This window comes from Camellia sinensis, chromosome 6 (assembly GCF_055761805.1).
Source record: "Camellia sinensis isolate YWXY chromosome 6, ASM5576180v1, whole genome shotgun sequence".
Lineage (NCBI taxonomy): Eukaryota > Viridiplantae > Streptophyta > Magnoliopsida > Ericales > Theaceae > Camellia > Camellia sinensis.
The window spans coordinates 151,428,572-151,450,164 of NC_138966.1; positions in this window are offsets into that span (position 1 = coordinate 151,428,572).

The window sequence follows — 21,593 nt, forward strand, 5'->3', positions numbered from 1 at the left end:
CCCGACCCTCAAAATCAACTCACTCTGGCTTAATGGCCCCATGAAGTTGCGAGCATTATTTTTAATGATTCAGATTTGGCTGGAGTGACACTTCCTCACATTGATCCCTTGCTAATTGAGTTACGCGTAAACCGATTCACCGTTGAGTGCATACTCGTTGAACCGGGGAGCACATTGGAAGTTATATATTACAAGACATTCATCAAACTTGGCTTCTCCGAATCGAATCTCTCTCCAGCTCCTTATCCATTATTCGGCTTCAACGCCAATCCAGAATACTCGTTGGGAAAAATCACACTACCCGTTCAAGTGGGCTCCCGAATAGTGGATGTGGAATTCTTGGTCGTCAAGCTGCCATCGCCGTATAATCTCATCATGGGTGAACTTGGTTGCATACTACGCAGGCCATGCCAAGCACCTATCATCAGCTGCTACGCTTCCTGACAGAATACGACATTGAGCAAATCTGTGGCTCCCAGAAATCGGCACAGGCATGTTATCTCCTTGCTGGAAAGGCGCCAAAAGAGTTGCGAGTGAATTCTATTGAGGTGCTAGATCGAGGGAGCCTCGACGATGTTGGGCGGCTCCCAAATTAAAAGGCCACGGAAGCCCTAGATCGAGTTGAAATTGACGGAAACGCAGATAGGTTCTTCATGATCGGCGCCTCCCTGAATCAAGCCGACAGACATCAGCTAATTTCCTTCCTGCTCGACAATCTTGATGTATTTGCGTGGACTCCATATGAGATGCCGGGTGTAGATCCGTCTGTTTCACAGCACCGTTTAAATGTTGACTGTAATATCAAGCCGATTATTTAGAAAAGCTGACGGTCAGCCGCAAAGCACATTGCCGCCATTGTTGAAAAGGTTGACCGGTTGCTTGACGCCGGGGTATTTAGGGAAGTGACCTACCCTACATGGCTCTCGAATACTGTGGTTGTGAATAAGAAAAATGGGACTTGGTGAGTCTGCGTTGATTTCACAGACCTAAACAAAGCCTGCCCCAAGGATTGTTTTTCCCTACCCAGAATTGACCAACTTGTAGATGCTACGGCACGTCACTAGCGTATGAGCTTCCTTGATGCCTACAGAGGCTACCATCAAATTGCCATGCATCCGGAGGACCAAGACAAAACTGCATTCCTCACCCCAAGAGAAATCTATTGCTATAAGGTTATGCCTTTTGGGCTGAAGAATGCAGGGGCAACTTACCAAAGGCTAGTCACTACCATGTTCAAGGAGCAACTCGGCACACTATGGAAGTTTACATTGACGATATGGTGGTCAAGTCCAAAGAAGAGCAAGCTCATCTAGCCGATTTGGAAGAGACATTCGGCATTCTACGCAAATGCAGAATGAAGCTGAACGCTTCTAAGTGTGCGTTTGGGATCGGCTCTGGCAAATTCTTGGGTTACATTGTCAACCACCAAGGAATCGAAGCCAATTTGAGGCAAATCCCCGCAATCCGGGAACTCGACTCCCCTCGATCGGTCAAGAAGGTTCAAAAGTTGATGGGGATGGCCGCCGCACTCAACAGGTTCATCAGTCGTTCCACGAACCGTTGCTGACAATTCTTTTAGACACTACGTCAGGGTAAAGCTTTTGAATGGACCTCCGAGTGTGAAGCCGTTTTTAACGGTCTGAAGGCTTATCTTCGATCTGTTCCACTTTTGACAACACCATCAGCAGGCGACCTGCTCATTTTATATCTGGCCGTCTCCGACCGGGCTGTCAGGGCCGTATTGTTGAAGGAAGAGCTTGGAGAGCAGCGACCAGTGTATTATGTGAGCAAGGCAATGGTTGAGGCCGAAACCCGTTACCTTCCACTGGAAAAACTCATCCTAGCCCTAGTCATGGCGGCAAGAAAACTGATGCATTACTTCCAAGGGCATAGCATCGGGGTACCAACAGATTACCCCCTCCGCTCAGTACTACGTAGTGCAGAAGCATCAGGGCGCGTTTCGAAATGGGCCCTCGAACTCGGTCAGTACGATATTCAATTTTTGCCTAGAACCTCAATCAAGGGGCAAGTGCTTGCTGATTTTGTAGCCGAATTCACGAGGGGTGTTGCCGACTTCAAGACCGACCAAACTCAACCAAAGCCGAATTGGAGAATTTATGTGGGGGGAAATTTGGCAGCTGTATTGTGATGGGTCATCCAATCAACGGGGCAGTGGAGCCGGAGTAGTAATCATGGCTCCCGACGGCGCAATAATTGAGCAGGCCGTCAGACTCGGCTTTGAAGCATCAAATAACGAGGCCGAATATGAAGCCCTTTTAACCAGTTTGCGGAATGCACATCTTCTGGGTGCTCGGTGTTTGCTTATATTTTGCGATTCAAAACTGGTGATCAATCAACTAAAGGGGAAGTACGCGGCCAAAAATGACCGTATGACGGCTTCCATGAAAACGACAAACTCTTTACTGGCAAAATTTGACCATCATGAATTGAATCAAATAACATGTGATCAGAACACACATGTAGATGCCCTGGCTTGGCAAGCCTCTGCCATTAACTCAGAGATTAAATGGACCATCGAAGTAGGTTTCATCCCGAAGCCGAGCATTGGCCCTTCGGAGGAAGGCCAGGTCAATGTCATAGTGTCAGGACCGAGTTAGATGGACTCCATTGCTGCATTCCTGTCTTCCGAATAGCTCCCAGCGGACAAGAAAGAAGTGCGCAAGTTGCAAAATAAAGCCCTGCGATACTACTTGGATCCGCAAGGAAAGCTTTATAAAAAATCCCTTTCTAGTCCATATCTGGAATGTGTGCATTCGAGCAAAGTCGAAGAGCTTCTGACTGAAATACATGAAGGCAGTTATGGCGCACATTCTGGCGGGCGCTCTTTGGCTCATCGAGCAGTGACACAAGGGTATTACTGGCCGACAATGAAAGCCGATGCCGAGTGTTACGTGAAAAAGTGCGAACAGTGCCAAAAGTTCTCTCCTCTGATTCACCTGCCTGTTGAAGAGTTAAGCTCCATAACCAGCCCCGGGCCGTGTGGTCAATGGGGACTTGAATGGTCGAACCGCTGCTTCGTGCTCCGGGTATCAAGCGATTTCTGATCGTCGCAACTGATTATTTCACGAAATGGGTAGAAGCGGAGGCACTAACTCACATCCAAGATACCGACGTAAAGTGTTTTATATGAAGAAATATCATAACGCGGTTCGACATTCCCAGAGCACTTATATCAGACAATGGCAACCAGTTTGATTGCGGAGTCTATCGGGAGCTTTGCAGCAAGTATGGTATTCTGCCTTACTTCTCCACCTTGGCTTATCCACAGAGTAATGGCCAAGCTGAAGCCTCCAATAAAACAATTTTAGACGGCATCAAAAAGAGGCTGGAGAAGGCGAAAGGCCGATGGGTTGAAGAACTGTCGAGTGTATTATGGGCTCATCGCACTACATCGTGACGGTCCACTGGCGAAACGCCGTTCGCTTTGTGCTTCGGAACACAGGCAATTATCCCCTTGGAGATCGGCCTCCCAACCTTGAAATCAAAAGTTTTTGATATGGGCCGAAATGATATGATGCTAGCTTTGAATTTGACTCTGATTGAAGAACGAAGAGACCGTGCCCTTGCCGCCATGGCACGGTATCAGTAGCAGCTTGCTAAGTCGTATAACGAACGCGTTCAGCTACGCCGTTATGTACAAGGCGAATTTGTCCTAAAGAAAGTGCTTCCAGCTGCCACGAAGCTGGCTGACGGAAAGTTAGGTCCTAACTAGGACGGCCCCTACCAGATCGACTCAGTCACGGGCACGGGGGCTTATCGGCTCAAAGACATGTTTGGCAGGAGTCTGCCATGCCCTTGGAACTCCTCGCATTTGCATAAATTCTATCATTAGACCCGACCTGTGGGCTTGATATTTATTTTGAATGATCCGCTATGTACAGATTTCACTGTTGCAATGCGAAGTTTTGTTCTCTTATTGTTACTCGGTTCAAGTCTGCCGATTAAAAAGCCTCCGAATTCGGAGCCCCATCAGTGTAGGTCACGTTTGGGCCGACTAAGACTCCGGATTCGAAGCGCCCTTCATGCATGTCACGACTGGCCAAGACTAAAAGCCTCCGAATTCGGAGCCCCACCCGTGCAGGTCACGTTTGGGCTAACTAAGACTCCGGATTCGGAGCGCCCTTCGTGCATGTCATGATTGGCCAAGACTAAAAGCCTCCGAATTCGGAGCCCCACCCGTGCAGGTCACATTTGGGCCGACTAAGACTCCAGATTCGGAGCGCCCTTCGTGCATGTCACAATTGGCCAAGACAAAAAGCCTCCAAATTCGGAGCCCCACCCCGTACAGGTCTCATTTGGGCCGACTAAGACTCCGGATTCGGAGCACCCTTCATGCATGTCACGATTGGCCAAGACAAAAAGCCTCCGAATTCGGAGCCCCACCCGTTCAGGTCACGGTTGGGCCGACTAAGACTATGGATTCGGAAGCGCCTCACGAGCTATCACAACACGCGGCGACAATTGAAACATTCAAGCTTTCAGAATGAAATGTTTCATTAACTTGATCAACTCGCACAAGCCGTATAAATGTAAATTGAAACATTCAAGCATTCAGAATGAAATGTTTCATTAAAATTGATCAACTGGCACAAGCTGTATGAACATAAGTTGACACGTGCAAGCATTCAAAACGAAATAAGTTCTTAAATCAATTGTTTCGCACAAAGTGTATTAATACAAGTTGAAATACGCTAACATTTGAAACAACGCCTCTTATTAAATTAGAAAATAAATACATAATTTGTACTCAATCTACATATGAGCATTACAAGGTCTACTTTTATTCGGCGGCCCCCTCATCATCGGTCTTCTCAATTTTGAAAGCGGAAAAGGGGAAATCATCTCGTTGGTAAAGCGGCAACGCCGAATTCTCACCCTTTGCCCGAAGAGCCTCAACTGCCTGAAGTGCCTTGATCCAACTGTGCTTAAATCCATAATTTTCACATTGGTAAACCTCCTCGGCGAGTTTCTCCTTGGTCTTCTCTATTCCGACCTTTCGGCCCTCATGAAAGCCTTTTTCATAGGCCCTGGACTTCACAGTCTCAATTGCAAACATGCTAGCTGTGTCCCGATTGGCAATGGCATGACTTAGTAGCATCTGGGTCACCTTCTCTTTAACAACTGAGTTAGGATGGCTGGCCGATTGAGACTCGGCAGACTTGATTCTCCTTAGTTCATGCTCGGCCTTCTCCGCGCGAGCTTCTAAATTCCGAATGCGTTCATCTCTCTTTCTATATCTCGCCGAGCGGCGCAAAGACGCATACCGATTTGATAGGCGGTGTACAGCCCCCTCACCGCCCCATGAACGCCTTCACGAAACACTTCGAAATCCTGCCGACCTACCATCGACTGCTGGACTTTGGGTGGAAAAATCTGTAGAGCGAGCTCGACTGCCACATTTGGATCACGAACGATTGAATCCGCCTCTGTCATTGGTCTATTCCCCACAAAGACCGCAAAACTCAATGAGCGCGGTGTTATATCGGATTCCCTTCCAGAACGGGGTTGAGGAGATCTGCCCCGTGGCTGCTTGTCCCTCCTGGGCAACCTACTTCGACGACGAGGAGATTGGTGTCTCTCCCGCTCCCTCGAAGTCCTACTTCCCGTGTGTGTGGGTTGGCCACTTCGATTCATATCTCCTTCCAGCTCAGCTAATGTTCTCGCCTCTCCTCTGCTGTCGAAGAAAAGTCCATTTGACATTTGCATTTGTTTAAAAACTTCCTCAACAAACTGGACTGAATTATTAACTATGAGTATACAAATAGGACCTTCATGCACGAAGTACACGCCCCATTTATTCCATACGGAGATAGCACCTCCGAGGTGATCTCATTAATACAAAAACCTGAACAGTCTGGCGCCAATTGAAACATGCGCCCCAGTTATCCTATGAACCTCTGTTATTCGGCGTTCTAGTTCATGGACCAGCTGGGGCAAGGGCAAATTCATCAATCTATTCGGCTTAAGTGCCCCGGTCGCTCCATGAATCGATTTATCAGCACATTCATGAATTCATTTTATTCGGCATTATAGTTCATGGAGCAGCTGGGGCAAAGGAAGATTCATCAATCCAGTCGGCTTAAGTGCCCCAGCCGCTCTATGAATCGATTTATCAGCACAACATTCATGAATTCATTTTATTCGGCGTTCTAGTTCATGAACCAGTTGGGGCAAGAGCAAAGTCATCAATATAATCAGCGTATTTGCCTAGCCGCTCCATGAACCTCTATTATTCGGCGTTCCAGTTCATGAACCAGCTGGGGCAAGGGCACATCCACCAATCTAGTCGGCTTAAGCGCCCCAGCCGCTCCATGAATCGATTCATCAATATTCATGAGTTCATTTTATTCGGCGTTATAGTTCATGGAACAGCTGGGGCAAGGGCACATCCACCAATCTAGTCGGCTTAAGCGCCCCAGCCGCTCCATGAATCGATTCATCAATATTCACGAGTTCATTTTATTTGGCGTTATAGTTGATGGAACAGCTGGGGTAAGGGCAGATTCATCGATCTAGTCGGCTTAAGTGCCCCAGCTTCTCTATCAATCGATTTGTCAGCACAATATTCAGGAATTCATTTTATTCAGATTCATTAATCATGTTTATTAATCTAATCGGCTAATATGCCGTTTCACGTAGTCTTGACATTTTGGTCTAAATGCTGATTCTTTCAATTATGTACTCATATAGCAAACAGTATATGCAACAACTTGAGAGCATAGAAAATTTTCATTAATAAATTGGGCGCTAACAGCGGACATTTTACACATAAAAATTCCAAAAAAGATGAGAATTCCAAAAAAGATGAAAATCTACGGATCATCGTCCTCAGGGTCAGACTCCAGCGGGTCAACGTCCACCTGCTCGTATGGAATCGACTGTGCCAATGTCACATTCGCAGCAGTGAGGGCTTTGACCCAGTCGTGTTTAAAGCCCCGATTCTCAAACTTCGGCTCTTCATCTGCGTAGCTTTCCAAGGCGGCCTCTTTCCCAGCTTGGAACGCTTTGGAAGTCTCAGAGTTGGGTTTTTCCTTTGCCTTCTTTGATTCCTCCAAGTTGGCTTCCAGCTTGGTGATTGCCTCCTAGGCTAACTTAAGTGGTTCCTCGCTGGCCTCTGCCCTTTCCTCAGCGGCAAGCCTAAACCGATCGAAATTCCTAGCTCGCTCGGCCTCCGAATCGACTCTAGTGCGTTCCACCGCCGCTTGTGCTGCCTCATAATCGGCCCTTTGAGAGACTGCCACAACCTTGTTCTGTTCATTTTCAATTTCGGCTTTCAATAGGCCGATCTGTTCTATGGCGTCGTGTTGACGGCGGCTGATCTCTGCTATCCTGCCCGCCGCCTACAAAACAAAGAAACAGCAAACAAATAATTAGAAAAATATTTACAAACGTGCATGTGTGAAGACAGAAGATTGCAGATAAGACAAGTAACGTACCGATAGGGCCGATTGAGCGGCCAAAGCAATTAGCATCAGATCTAGCTCCGCTCGAAATACGGCTCTATCGACCGGCAGGGATATCGAGGAGGCCATGCTCAAGGCCACAGCCGGGTCCCTCAAAGCTGAGGAGTTCGAGGAAATCGACATGTTTCTGATCCTTGGTTGAATTGTGAATGGAAGGACCGAATTCGACTCCTCAAGTCGAGGCCGTTTATCACCTTGATCCTCTTCGTACTCGGTCGGGCACTTTTCATCCCTTTGTTCATCTTCGTTGGCCTGCCCCACCTGCTCCACCTCGGCCATTTCAGGGTGAGCCGTCTCTTCGGCAGCAACCGGAGGAGTAGACTCAGTGACCATGGCCGGCGTAAACTCAGCGACTGCGGCTGGTGGAGTTTCCGATCGGACGACCTCGACTCTCCGTCTGGCGGCCATCTTCTTGGTGTTCTTCTTCCGCGCAAGTTGCGAAAGTGATTCCCCAGCCATATCCTCTGGATAAGCTCCGGAAAGATCTCCTAAGTTTGTAAAAATGTCTTCAAAGACATCCCTCGACCGGATGTGGATGGAGGTTTTGACAAATTCAGTCCAGACTCCTCAAACGCTGAATTGAGGGCTTCGTCTACCTCGGTTCCCAATTGATCCAGGTCCTCGGCGATCTAATCAGCTACTTGTTCTTCTGCGTGTTCCGAATCGGAGGCTTCTAAACCGATCTCCTTCAAACTTTTAAAGTTGGGGAAGATAAGGGCTGTAAGATGATCTTTGCCTCTTGGAACTGGAATCTGGTCTGCTGCTGAAAATGTTGCGTAGGATGGCGCGTAGCGCATGAGAATATGAGCGGCCCTTCCTTGCTTTTGAAGATTTGAACAACCAACGAATTGCAGAGCGGTTTTAATATCCACAAGTACAGCGTCGTCAGCCGAAACCAACACTTTCTTCAACTTGTTGCCTGCGCAAACAAAATGGAAAGTACATGAAAGAAGAGCCAAATACGCATGTGAAAATATAAGTAACTAGAATGAGCTATACGGCCACCTGGATCGCCTCTTCGCCTTGGCACGGGATTCAGGCGATCTTTACCCTCGCTGAATTCCCAGTTGCCTTGAACAACGACCATCACGTCGTCAACACGCTTTCCAGAGCTGGCAAGCATGGTCACTAAATAATGATTGGTGTCCTTGGCCATAAGAACATAGCGTCCTAGACGGCCAGTGGACTTGGCTAAGTGTAGACACTCCATTTTTGACCGTCCTCAAGACTTGGACGTCATCGTTTGAACACTCGGTGATTATCCACGTTCGTGTTCGTTTGGAGTTCCCGGAGGTCTCGGCTACGCGCCTTGCCTCAGGATCTCCGAATTCGACCGTTTAGTGTCTGGTTTTGCACCAAACACTTGCATTTCGCCTTGGAAGGGCAGGGAATGCCTTGTGAGGCATCCCCACGCACCACCGGCAGTGGCTAGAGGCCACCGGCTGGTTTTTGTTGCCATCGGCAATGTATATTGCCGGTGGCACTATTTGTTGCCGGTCGGCACTATTTAGTGCCGGTCGGCACTCTATTTTGCCAAAATGGCATTTTTGGCCGGCCGACTACTGTGCATCTGCTTTTGCAGATATTTTAAGACAGCTGTCTTGCTTTTTGCTCCCCTCCATACACGTGTATGGAGGGATCTCCCTCTTATGAAGCTTGTGTTGTGAGCTTTACAAGACAATAAGGCTCTATAAGAGAGAGTCTTCTCTCTTGGCCTTAGGGTTAGACACTTGAGACACTTGAGAGAGCTTAGACAGCCATTGTTAGGGTTTGAGTTCTAGGGTTAGGGTTTGATACACATTATCTCTCTCTTTTTCCCTCTTGTGTGTGTTAAAGTGTGTTTGTGTCTTACTATTGCACACAAACACATAGTTTTTCACCTTCACTTAGCTACTGAGGTCCTAAGAGGTTGGTTTTGAAGTTTTGGAGCTACTTTCAACCTAGAAGGAGCCGTTGGAGCATCTTTGTTGAAGGGCACTTCAAGGGTGAGAATCTAGTTCCTTTATTCCCCATTTTTGCATCTTTTTTTTACCTGTCTTAAAATCGTTTTTGAGCTTAGTGTATAATACAAAAAAGTTCTGTTTTTTAGCCCTCTTGGTTGTTTATTAAGAGCGTTTTGTGGTTTGGAGGTGTTTGACCCCTCCTAGGCCTTGAAAGGCCCCATTTTGTGCTATTTTGAGTGAGTTTCGAGACTTTGGATTTTGGGCCTCTTCACCATTGAAATCTTGAGGGATTTCAGTGGTGAATATGGTGCCTTAAAGTCTCCAAAAGGGGAGGGCCACCCCCTCCCCTTGTTGTCCTTGAAATGGACCATTTTTGACCTCTTGAGGGAGCACCATGTTAGAGTGTGTACTGATCATACCTTGGCTGTTTTTTGTGCTTAGTATGTCATAATATACCTCTATTTTGCATTGGTTTTGGTACACCATGCATGCTTAGCATACCTACCTTGTAATGATATGATTTGCCTCAATACGTGCATAGCATTTAGACTACCATGCTTTCGTGTTTTGGCCAGGCTTTGTGAAGCTTATATGCATGTTTTGATGTGCTAAGGAACTGTTTTAAGTCATTTGGGTCGTTCATGCTTTGCTTTGTATAGCTACCATGTAATTCCTCTTGTATGCCTTAAGCTTTGGCCCTTCTAGCATGCCATCCTTGCATCGTTTCGGTGGTTTGGAGCCACCCTACATGTTATTTCAGTCGCTTTGGAATGCCCATATGTTTGCTTTGGATGTTTCCTTAATGCTTTGAAAGCATGTGTAGCATGTTCCATGTTTTGGCCATAGTGCATGCTTTGAAATTGAGCCACTTAGATGCCATCTAGGGAGTCCCCTTTGCATGGTCTAGATCTGTCTTGAACCTATTTTAAGCCCCCTTAGCCTTGTGAGGCTTGGTTGGCTTAGCCATGGTTCAAGTCCCTTTGACTTGCTTCAAGTACTTGGACCATTTTGCATGTTAATGTTTAGCCTATCTTGTTGCTTGGTTTGACACCATCCTAACATGATTTTCAATGTTTACCTTGCATGCTATTTGTCCATGATTGCCTCATTCAAGTGTGCTTAGAAATAGCCCTTTGATGCTTAAGCATTTGGGCCGTTAACATGTGCATGCGTGTATGTGTATTTTGGTCCCTTGTTTTGGTCATTTTAGCCACTGTTTTGGGCCTATTTAGAGCTGCCCAAATCATGTTTAAGACCACATTTCCATTGGTTAGCATTGCCTCGTGTTTGCTTGCATGCTTGCATAAGTGCTTTGCCATGCCATGTTGCATCCTTAGCTTGCATGCCTAGGTTGCATTGCATCTCGCATGCATGCCTTGTTCCTTGACTTGGTGATGGGAATTGGGCCTTGGTTTGTTTGTATGGTTTGCATTCCATTTGATATGAAAATTGCATATTTGATTCTTTGGGCCATCATGCATGGGAATGCGTGATTGATGGTCCGAGAATCGAGACACATGCCCTTTTGAGTCATTACTATGATAAGGGACATGATTGTTGCATATATGCCTTGAATTGTGCTGCCATGCTTTGCCTTGCCCTCTGTTGCTGTCAATTGCAGATTCTGCAGGAACACTTTGTCGATCGGCAGTGCCAAGTGCCGACCGGCAATCCCTTCTTTGCCGATAGCTTCATCAATGGCCGGTGGCCACATGCCACTGCCGGTGGAAATTCCATTCAGCCCGTGGTGTTCCCCAACGTCCAAGGAAGCAGTCCTGAGGTTTTGACAACCTCCAGAGGAGTGAAGGAAGGAAAACAGAGGCAGCCTATGCATGGCGGTGCATTTCCGGGCGGGATCGAACATGCATTGCATCAGGCTCTCCTCCCGAGGCGGTTTACTGTTTTTCTAGCTTTAGTTAATTTGCTTAGTTGATTAGACAATTTGTAATATTTAATTAGCTTGCGTAGTTAATTAATTTGTATTATTTATTTGGTCCCTCCGAGCGAGGGAAAATCTGTAATAAGTGTGTGTGAGTGGTGTGTATGTCTTCCAATCCCCACTTCTTTCTTCCCTTTTACTTACCTGCTTTGTTGGTTAGTATTAGGGCACGTTTAATTTAGCATGCCTCATGCTACGCATGCGTGCATCCATGCATTTGTATTGCATGCATTGGGCTCGGTACATCACGCTAACTGCATTTGTATTTCAATTCCAAATTGAATACGTGCATCAATTGATCGCATTCCACATGCCATGTTTAGGTTAGCCGAGCCTATCTAATTGCATCATGTATGTGTTGCATTAGACAATTTAACATGAACTAGGACACGCATGTTTTGCTAACTAGTTTATTGTTTTAGCACGGAGTACGATGTAAGTATTTATGCTTTAGCATCTCGCATGCGTGTGAATGTTAACATAACAGTATGCTTGCCATGCGGCTAAAATGCTTATGTGTTAAACTACTTGAATGCCTGTGGGTGAAGGTTGGATTGTTTGAGTTGGAAAAACTCGTTGAAATCCGTGCTTTAGCCTACTTGCGAGTAGCAAATTCCAAAGCGTTTTTTTTTTTTCAAAAACAAACGGATATGCAATGCTTATTTCCAAATTAGGCAATCTAGTCTATACTTGTTTGCTGCGCGCATAATATAGTAATTCTAGGCTAATAACTGGAATAAGAGCACATAAAGTTTTCAAAACTAGATATCACAGTTAGTAGAGGCCGATCTTCGGATCGGGCGAAAGGGGGTGCTCATAGCTGACCTTCCCCGATCGTACCCAAGCTCCAGAGCCGAGACAACTCCGGTGATGACGGACACGTGGCCTTCGGCACCGAGTCAGGGTTTCTTAAATTTTCCGATTAAAAAATATTTAGGTGGCGACTCTGTATCTGGCAAAGCAGTCCATGTTTGGCACTACTTTTCAAAAATCTGTTTCTCAAAACGATTTGCCGGATTTGGGCTCTTTGGTTCAAGATTAAGAACCGTGACGCAAATCAAGTCCGAACTGTAGCAGCGAAGGCCCCCTCCGCGGGCGCGTCTACAGTTTCTGGCGACTCTGCTGGAGATTTTTAGAGAGCTTGACTCGAACTCGTGATATCCCGTGTTGATTTCGTTTATGTGTTTCTTTGCATTGCATGTGCATTGGTCCGCCTGGGAACACAATGTTTGCCATCTGCCATTCCTGAACGGTTTGCCGGAGGCTTGTCTTGTCAAGGCATGACCATAAGGCTGACCGGCTATGGGCTCTGACAGTATGAGAACACAAACCCCGGTTTTACTGGGGCACCCTTTTTGACCATTCGACCTAGTACATATTTGGATCCATAGTGACCATTCCAAGTTAGGACAGGTTGCTTACCCGTTTATAGGTTGTTTGAAACCGCTGCGTGCGTAGTGAAACCCTAGCTCCTGACAAAATAGGACAGGGAAACCCTACCCCAACATAGGGGTGTTTTGGCTCTCTTTACTTGCTATGTGCCTTTAGAGTGTATCTCTACAGGAACGTACATACCAGTTTGCAAGTTTCAGGATCGGGCCCGAGGGCACCAATATCAGTACTGTTGAGAACCAGTCATCTGCGGGTATCAGTTCAGTTTTGGGGACAGTGATTTCTGGGGAACAGTGATCAGTAGTGGAGTACAGTTGTTCGGCTACACCCGTGTTTGATCAGTTTGGGCTGAAACGCTGTTTGTTTTCCCTTTCAGTTCAGAAAGTCAGAGGATTGGTACAGAATAGCCAGTGTTCCCCCTTGCCGAGGCAGGATTTATGACGACGCAGAATTCAGAAGAGTTCGTGGTTATGACGACTGCATTAGATCAAGGGATCACTCTGCAAAGTGAGACCAACATGGATATGCCACATCCACCCAGGTCGCCTGTTGTGCACCCGGTCTGGGCCCCCCAGTTGTATCAGGCTCGCGAGCCCACCACCTTTGAATTAATGGGGATGATAGGTGATCTCCAGAGATCTGTGGCGGATCTCGCCTACGGAATGTCAGCTTCACCTCCAGCCGCGCCATATGCCGAGAATTTTGTACCCCAGGAGCCCCCGCTGTTGGGGCGAATTGTGATTGAACTTAGCCAACCGGAGATGGCCTCCAGCTATGGCCATGACATGCCAACATCAACCCAAATCCTTGATCAAGCTGAGGCCAGAAGAAAAGACAAAGCAAAGGTAGACGCCGATCCCATCGAACAACTGTTGAGGGCAGTCGAGGCTTTGAAAGCCGGGGGGATGAACAAGCACCAGATATCCGCAGTTGTGGCAAAAACTGTGGAGGATGCTTTCCCCACTCCACCTGAGAGTAGTTCAAGTCAGTTAGAAAATCGGGATAGGCCCCGTCATGCCAGAACAGTTCCTTCTATTCCCGTCCCTGTACCCGGGAAAGATCAGAAAGCTAAGGTGGTGCCTGCCGACCCTTTCGCCTGTGCGGCTAGTAAAAGTGCTCAGACTCCAAAGTACCTGCCTCGAGGGCGCAGGGCCTTTCATGCTCTCTACATGCCTCTGTCCAAGGCACTCCAGATCCTTGCCGAGAAGGGGCACCTTAAACCCTTGGAGCCTCGGCCACTCCCAAAGAATCTCCCTGCCACGCATGACGCTACTCAGTACTGCGCGTACCACCAGCAGACAGGCCATCCAACTAACAATTGTTCCCGCCTTCGTCATGAGGTGCAAGATTTGATTGATAACAAGGTTATCCTCCCGCCCACCTGAGCCAAGTCCATTACCACCTAGTTGTTGGATTTTGAGGGCTCAGATGCTGCAAGTACGTAAAGTGAACCGCCTGCGGGCGGCATTCAGTATGTTTTGGATGTGGCGTCTGGTACGCATTTTTGAGCATCGGTGAAACCGAGTTTTGTAAATTCTGGCTTGGAAATCGAGTCAGTCTTTTGTTTTGAGTCTGTCTCTTTGTTTTGAGTCAGTCTTTTTGCTTAAGGGTCTGTCTTGTTGTATCGAGTCAATCCCCTTTGTATAGAATACCAGGTGATTCTGGGGTTGTCGTCCCGAACACCGTTTTGTCTTGTAATTACCTGTTTTGTTTTTTAGTCTGTTTCTGCCGAGGGGCCAGTTACACCGACCGAATTTGAATAAAACAGCTGTTGCTATCTCACTTTCGTGCCTGCTTTCAGTATAAGTGCCAGAGGACTTGAATGGACTGACAGTACATCTCGCCTGCTCTCTTGCGCGCCAAACTCATTGCATTAGCCTAAATTTTTCAAAAACCCTTTTAAACACTGTGGTGACAAAAACGAAGAGGAAGGAATTCCTCAGGTTTTTCAAAGTTTTGATCATTTTGAGAGAAAGAGAGGCATGCTAAGCCCTTAATGAATGAAATCATGCTTGTCGGCATGAGTACTGAGAAGGACCCTGGCTTGATCCAGATTGGTTCCACACTATCTTCGGCGCGAGCGATTCGTTGCTTTCTTAAAAACTTTCAAAAACAAATGTTTTACGCGGCCCTGTGAAGACCTGTGTGGAACCGCTCTTGAGATTGTGCAGCCTAGGATCGCTCTCAGCCTCAAGATTCAACCCATCCATTTCAAACCTTGAACCCGTTTAGAAAGTTCAACGGTCAAACGCCATGCAAGGTCTGTATGGCCAGTTCTGAAGCAGCCCTCGAGCAGGAGGCACCAAAGTCGAATCAAAGAGAGTAGATCTTGCCGGAAGAAGCTCGTGGAGCAACCGGGATGGGTTTTTCTGCAAATCATTGCAACAGTCGTTCTCCAAGATACAGAGAGGCTTCAACTTCAGAAACCATTTGACATGGACTTGCTACACTTTTACTCTTTGAGAGGCTCGCTGGGCCGAAAACTCGGAAGGGCGACCCAGGCAAAAGTTAGAGCAAGAGGAAAATACAAAAAGGAAAAGCAAAAAAAAATATATATACAAAAAAGAAAAAGAAAAGAAAAGAAGAGAAAAAGAAAAGTAATGCAAAAAAGAAAAGAAAGAGAAATGAACAAAAGAAAATGAAAAGAAGCTCGCAAGGTCGAAAACCCGCATCGAGCACCTTGGCAAAAGTTAGAGCTTGAAAAGTGAAGGTTAAACGAGTGTACCTTAACCGGAACTACGTAAGACTTGATTCCCATGTTTGGGATACGTAGGCAACTTCATTCTGAAGTCCAGCCCCCAACACTTTCATAGCGTCCCAGTCCATGCAATGGTTTCGACTTCATCCCAAAGTCTGGTCGCCAACACCTTCCAAGGTGATTGTGTCCATATATTTGTTGTGACCGTCTTTGTCATCTCTGTGTCCAAGAGTTCGGCCACCGCCAATGAAGACTATCTGCGGATTGCTGCGGCACCATCCAAACAAGGGGCAACTTTCTGTTGCCACCAGTCGTCGCGAGCCGCCATTCAAACCAGGGGCAACTTTCCGTTGCCGTGCGGCGTTCTTCAAACTAGGGGCAATTTTCCATTGCCTCCGATCCGAGGTTGCGCATCTCAAAAATTAAGTTTCATGCTCGTTGAGCATCAGCCGTTTGCAAAAATAGTTTTTGAAAATTTTTACTGAGGTTGACTATTTTCTCGAAAACTATCCCATTTTCAAAAACTAGACCATTTTCTTGGACCCAAAAAGGAAAATTTTCAGTGCTTACAGCCTGACTTGCATGGTTTTCAAATCAAAAAATCGAATAAGTACGTTAATCCGACTCTCATCTTGATCAAAGCTGTTTTAGTAGAAAGCGAAAACAAAAGATGGTCAAAATGATGAACTAGGGGCACAGTTGAGTCAGGCATTCTGTCTTTCCCCCGTCGTCAACATACTTTCCAGGAGGGCACTCTACCCACCAGAAGAAATAGCTGTGAGCTAATGGCATTGGGCATGAACCCACACTTCCTATTCATTCATTAATCCACCTCGGGGAGGGACGTAAAATGAGAGAATAAAGAATAGAGAGGTGTAAGTTGAGAGAAAAGTAAGAAAAAGGGTTTTCGAGTGAAAAACCGAGCCTGAGAGCCTAGTGATGCGTGAATCACAGATCAGAAAGGGTGGGAAGCAATACCCGGAGAAACTGGCTCCTCGTGAATTTGAGGTCCCCCGTTGTCGTTAACGCGTCTGTGTGTCGTGTCTCTTGTTTTATTCGCCTCAACCTTTGTTTTAGGTCTCTTCCGAGCGTGTCTCGTTGTGTTTTAGGTCGTGTACCTCTTTGTTTGAATCCTCCCCGCTGTGTTCAGTTATAGGCTCGATACCCCGGTTAAGAAAACCCCTTTTCCGAAAGTTAATCGTTTATGCTCAGAATGTTGTGCCGTTCTCTATATTCGATTGTGTTTCAACTCCAGCTAGTTTCATCTCCGTAGTCCGTCTTGTCAGATTGGGCTATTTTGTTTAAAGTTTACCGTGTGTAGAATAAACCAAATGCGGTGTTATGGGCTGTATGCAGATTAATCCCCAACAGAGTAAGGGCTGTGTGTCCAGAATCAGGCAATGGGTTGCTTGGGTTATTTTGCTGTTGGCTGTTTAGTTATCTGATTATTACAGTGCAAGTGTTCAATTTTCAGACAACCAATCAATTTCATTTACATTGAGGTGTAATATGGTGGGATGCGATGCAAAGTATGAAATGAAAAGATATACGAATGTAACACTTTTTCAGATAAAAAGCCTGTTTCATTTCATCATCTTTTCAAATATACAAGTTTTGGAAACAAAAATCTGCCCGCGGCAGTACAAGGTAATCTAACTACCAACAAAAGGAAAAGTACAAGAAAGAAGAAAAATAACAAAAAATCTGTATCCATGACGAGCACTCCGGGGAGGGGGCTATCAGTCTGTCCTAGTCCTCTTCCTGGACGAAGGTCCAGGAGCATCATCAGCATCGTCGTCAGAGCCCGAGCTAGTACCGCCTCCGGTCTCCTCCTCCGATGACTCTGACTCCGCCTCTGCCTCCGCCTCTGACTCCTCGTCATCATCATCATCCGGGATTGGAGCTCGCGAGCTACTCCCAACATGAGTGCGCCCCGCCGTCGTGCTGGGGAATGCTCTACCATCCTCATCTCTCCCTCGAGCCGGGACGGAAGGTCCAGCTGGAGCACCTCCTGCCATAGGAATCTGGAAGGGAGGCTGAAAATCACAGAAGGCAAATGCATCAGTATACTGTGAGCAGTGTATCAGTGCAGGATACAGTGTACGAGTACAGTGTATGTATGCTGTGAACGGTTTATCAGTGCAGAATGCAGTGATATAGAGTACAGTGTATGAATGCCGTGAGCAGTTTATCAGTGCAAAGTACAGTATAGAATGCAGTGTATGCAGTGTATCAAATACTGTGAAATTAGTGTATCAGGTGTTGTGCCGTGCATCAGATCATGTGAAGCAGTATATGAATGGTTTGAGTCCAGTGTCAGAACAACATACCGGAATGCTATAGAGGGCTAGGAGATCAAGAGTCCGCTGAAGCATCCCCATCATGGAGGCATTCATCTCCAATGACTGCCGGGTATACTCAGAAGAAGCCTGCAAAAGTATCAGACGCATTATTATGCTGTGGAATATCAAATAAACTGAAATGAAATGACTGTACAAAAAATGCAGTAATACATACTGAAGGCAAGTCGGGGACACCGACGAACTCATGATCAGCCGGCGGAGGGGCGAAAGGGATCTGGTAGGTCGCCCCACCCTGCCCTCGGAAAGTCAGTGCAGCAGGCAGGGCGGTCCAGCCAGCTCCCCATCCTCCCTGAACTCCGCCCCTGCCACGGACTCGGGCCCTCCTCGAAGCTCCCGCTCCTGCCCCAGCCGCTGGCGCCACGGGCCTGGATCCCTCTGCTCGACGGCCGCCACTCAGAGGTCGCATAAGGTACGTCTGCACGTACTCTCGGTAGTCGCCGATGCCTCTGAAGCGGGCCTCCTCCCAGCCAATGGTGTAATCGTCCATCTACTCGGTCGTGAGCCTCTCGGTCTCCCTCATGTCCGCAGGAGGGTGAACCGGAACTATCTGCTCAGGTAACCCTAGGGTCTGGCGTAGGAAACGCTCACCCAGGTACCAAGCCCGACATACTGGGCCCTCCAGCAAGATCTGAAAATGCGAGGTCTCCTCCGCACCGGCAAACCGATCCCGCGTCACCGCCGGCAACGGAGCCCACGGCCGCCAAGTGATCTGAAAGTGACAGACAGTTTGTTATCTACTGTTTTTGAAATATGCAGGGGAAAGGCGAAGCGTAAATGAACTGCAAGTAAAACATACCTCGGCGGGGGTAATGGTGTCGAAGTATCGGTGGAAAAAGCCGAATGTCTCTCGTGGCCGCTGGGTGCATCTCCCGTCAAAGCGTTGTGAAAAGGGGACGACCAGAGGGGTCTCCGTGACTGGTACGGGAGCGAGCCTAGGAAACTAGGCGTAAACCCACAACTGCAAGATAAATACCAATACATTTATCAGATAAAGTAGAATACAGAGTAAAGTAGAAATGGCAGAGCCGTGTGTTGTGCAGTGTATTGTGTACAGTGTACAGTGTGAGCAGTGTACAGTCAGTGTAAAGCAGAATGTATGTGTGTGCCGTGTGTACAGTATACAGCAAGTATAAAGCAGACTACAGTGTGTGCAGTGTACAGAGTACAGAAAATATACGGCAGAAATGAAAAGCGGGGAAGAAATGTACCTCCCACGCCCGCCAGTAGCCTCCGAGCAACTGTCCGCTGCCGCGGGAAGCCGAGCTCATGTATCCATAGAGGGTGGCCAGAGCGGCGCCACCCCAATTATAATGCAGGATGTCTCGGACGTCCACCAGTGCGCTGAGAAGGCAGAGAGGCACGGTGTTCGCCCGGTCGACGAAGATGGTCATCCCGAATAAGAACATGAGGAAGCCGCGAGCGTACCTCTCCATGGCCTCCGGGGTCATCGGCGCTGCATCAACGAGAGTGGGCTGGACCCTAAACTGTACCTCGAACCAGGAGTACCGCACAAAGCCTGGACGAGCGAGAGGTGGCGCCTCACCCAACAGATGGACCTGAGCGGCGGTCCACTCATCCATGTCGATATCAAAGGGGATCGGATCACCCCCTACCCCGATGCCTGTGAGCATCGAGAAATCGTAAGGGGTCATCGTCATGTCCCCTGCTGTGGAGAAATGAAACGAATCGGTGGTGTCCCACCACCTCTCTGCCAGAGCGGCAAGGAGAGGTCTGCAGGTAGAAAGTCTGGAGAGTCCTTGGCAGAAGGCGCCGAAGCCCGCTCGGTCCACTATGCGACGGACTGTGTCAGGAAGCTCGTCGTACCACTCCCGAGCACCAGTGTTCCCATACCTGCGGATGGTATGGGAATCCTCCTGTAAACAGAAAATAACAATTGCAAGACAACATTCAAAATGCAGTTTTGAGAAACATACAGATATAGCATGCGTGCAAGTTTAACAGATTCAGACAAATACTGGGTGTCGGTGTGCTTACAGTGAACTACAGCGTGTGATGCGTCAGCATGTTTGGGTGGTTCAGTACAGTACAGTATAGCATGCGTGCATGGTTTGACAGATTCAGACAAATACCGGGTGCCGGTGTGCTTACAGTGAACTACAGCGTGTGATGCGTCAGCGTGTTTGGGTGGTTCAGTGCAGTATAGCATGCGTGCATGGTTTGACAGATTCAGACAAATACCGGGTGCCGGTGTGCTTACAGTGAACTACAGCGTGTGATGCGTCAGCGTGTTTGGGTGGTTCAGTACAGTATAGCATGCGTGCATGGTTTGACAGATTCAGACAAATACCAGGTGCCAGTGTGCTTACAGTGAACTACAGCGTATGATATGTCAGCGTGTTTGGGTGTTTCCGAGCAGATATAGCATGCGTGCATGGTTTGACAGATTCAAGCAAATGCTGGGTACCAGTGTGTATGTAGTGAAATACAGTGAGCGCAGTGTGTTTGGGTGATTCGGGGCTAGTGCAGTGTGTGTGCATGTGTCAGTCTCAAGCAGATGTCAGTTGTATGTATGTTTACAGTCAACTACAGTGTATAGCATATCAGATTCAAGCAGTTAAAGAGTACAACTAACTACGACAGTTTTGTATCCTACATTGCGGAAAGTAAAGCGGAAGAAAGAGAGTTACCTCGGAAACGCCGAAGGACAGGTGGGAGGTAAGCTCGCGCAGCAATAACTCGGGTGGCACGTGCCTCTCGAAGCTCCGAAACTGGCGCAGGCCGGCGGGGGGCAGAACATGGATCGCCGGTCGGTAGGTCGCCGGGTCGAACGGGCGCTCGCTCAAAGGTAGGAGCTCGACCCCGGGATCCATCTCGTGGTCCGGGGGAATCCCGCCGAGTGGAATGTCGTCCGCCATATCAAGAGTGATGAAAAAATAGTCGGAGGAAGGAAAACCGGACCGGAATACGAAGAGTCAACCGAAAGGTCAACCCCCCGAGAAGGTCAAAAATGGCCGAGAAGGCCGGAATGTGAAAAGGTACGGGAATCAAGAGGGAAGCGAGGGGAACAAACCCCGAAAAGGCGGGAACACCAAACGAGGCACCGAAACAAAGTTTTGTTCGGTTGAAAATGTCCGAAACGCGAAGAAAATCGCGAATCCGACGACGAAACGGGCGTAGAACGCGAAGAAACGGGTGAAAAAGGAGAGAAAAATGCTCTAGAGAGAGAGAGTGAGAGTTTTCGGCGGAGAGGAAGTGAGGAAATAGGGTTTGAAACCCTATTTTAAAACACCCGAAGTGAAAGGTCGAAACTGCCCCGACTCAACAACTTTTTGCCGGTCGGCAATATTTTGTGTCGGCCGGCAGTATTTTGTGCCGATGGAGTTATTTTTCAGCCGGTCGACAGCCGGTGGCCTCCCCTTCCGGACGGTGGTGTTCCCACAACCTTGTTTAGGCCATATGAGAAGTTTTTGGTCTTCATAGCTCAAGAAAGTACAAGAAAGTGTATCTCCGATGCTCAACCGGCCTCCGTTTTGACCTCGGACCGCGTCTTCTGTGCGTAGCACTCCAACTCGTGCAAGGTTGTATCCTTTGGTATCTTTTTTTGCCTCTTACGAGATCCAAAAGTTGCCCCGTGTGCGTTACACGTGTTCATCGCACTATCTTGGTGCATCACATCGCGCTATTACGCGCCTCATAGTTGCATTGTTATGCATACACTACATGCGTTGTAACACGTACGTACCCCTTCGCATTGTCATGCACATCTCTCATGCATTGTCATTGCATTTTTATTACTAGCATTGTCATGTATTT